General features: G+C 25.7%; 1 long non-coding RNA gene across 4 annotated transcripts in view; it reads left to right on the forward strand.

The window, feature by feature from the left end:
- LOC100575064 overlaps nucleotides 1-1,527 on the forward strand; it is an 8,124-nt gene that overhangs the window by 3,805 nt on the left and 2,792 nt on the right. For all 4 annotated transcript variants that reach the window (XR_511009.3, XR_003839382.1, XR_119424.4 and 1 more), the window contains exon 5: nucleotides 729-845. This is a non-coding gene — a long non-coding RNA (uncharacterized LOC100575064). The remainder of the gene's footprint in view (nucleotides 1-728; nucleotides 846-1,527) is intronic.

The following is a 1,527-nucleotide window of genomic DNA, read 5'->3' on the forward strand; positions in this document are numbered from 1 at the left end:
TTTAAAAGGCTTAGTTATAAAAGAAAAAAATTTTACGATTTTTCAACCACAAATTACTTGCCAAATTTTCGCAATTTGACATATTTCGTATAAATTTAAACTTTAAGCACTTATAAAAAAAAATTGTGACTAACGATTTTGGATTTTTTTTTTATCACTGTGAGAACAACTTATAAGAAACCTTGTTATTAAATTTTCAAAGTTTTCTATCCAACCCAAAAATTTTTTATCGTTATTTTAAAAAAAAATACTTAGAAAAATTGAAAATTTCATTTGTCTATAAATAGCTCGAAAAAAGTCGAAACACTTTGAAAATTTAACCCTGTATAGACAACGTTAATATAAACATCTGTTGCAAATTTCAAGTGCTTACAATAATTATTTTTTGAGTTACAGTAAAATTAAGTTTTCGTTTTTGTCAAAAATTGGTTTTGCGTAAAAATTCGCGTTTTTCCGTTATTTTTTTAAGGTTTTTCCTGCCGCTTTTGAAAAGTATTGAGAAATTTTCACTTTTGACCCCCCAAAGTACCAACTAGAGTCACTTTCCTTTCAGAAAAGGTACAACTTTTGAAAATCGAAGCATTTTTACTGCTCCAAAAGTTGTCGTCAGACACAAAAAAAAAAAAAAAAAAAAAAAACACACATCATTGTAAAATCAATACATTCATCACTTCGTTCAGAATCTAAAAAAATCATGATGTATCTAACTGTTTGTACACAATTTACAGATATGTACTGACATCACCTGAATTGTAACTATGAACCAACAAAGTTGTAGACAGTCCTCTACGTGGACATTTCACTCAGAAGTGCCATAACAATGACCACAACTGTTGATTGAACATGTAAGTAGTTTGTAATTTTCATTAAATAGAATATTCAATAAATATTGAATCCACAGAAAAAAAAAACAAACAATTAATATTTTGTATGCATTAAAACCTAAAATATTTTTCTTATGTGATCACAGTTATTTTCTCAAACGAGATAAGAATTCTGACCCCAAAACGGTGTTTTGATGAACTAAAGCGCTAGTAGTCACAGGACCATAATAATAATTATATTGTTATATTGTTATCGACGGGAATTTACAAAATGTAAAACTTTTTCGTCATGTAAAAATTGAAATATTAATTGTAAACAAGGTTATTGCGTAATAAAATTGTGGGAGAGTTAGTGGGACAATCCCCACTAGAAATTTTGTTTTATGCAGTTATTTAAAACTGTGGTAGTGAGACATAATGAATATTACAAATTACAATATTATAGTATTTATTTTACTATTAATTGATTTTGATTTTTTTTCTTTAGTGGCTAAATAAGGTTTGAGGATCATAATACAAGCAAAATACATTAAATCACTCAATAAGAAATTTTAAATACCTTTATTTTAATAATTTAATTCATCTACAAATCAATCATAATAATTAGTTCCCAGAAATAAAATACATAAATTAACTATAATAATATTATAATTTTATCACACTTTTTCTAAAATATGTAGGTATTTAAAATTTAATTTTCCTA

Source organism: Acyrthosiphon pisum, chromosome A2 (genome assembly GCF_005508785.2).
Source record: "Acyrthosiphon pisum isolate AL4f chromosome A2, pea_aphid_22Mar2018_4r6ur, whole genome shotgun sequence".
Lineage (NCBI taxonomy): Eukaryota > Metazoa > Arthropoda > Insecta > Hemiptera > Aphididae > Acyrthosiphon > Acyrthosiphon pisum.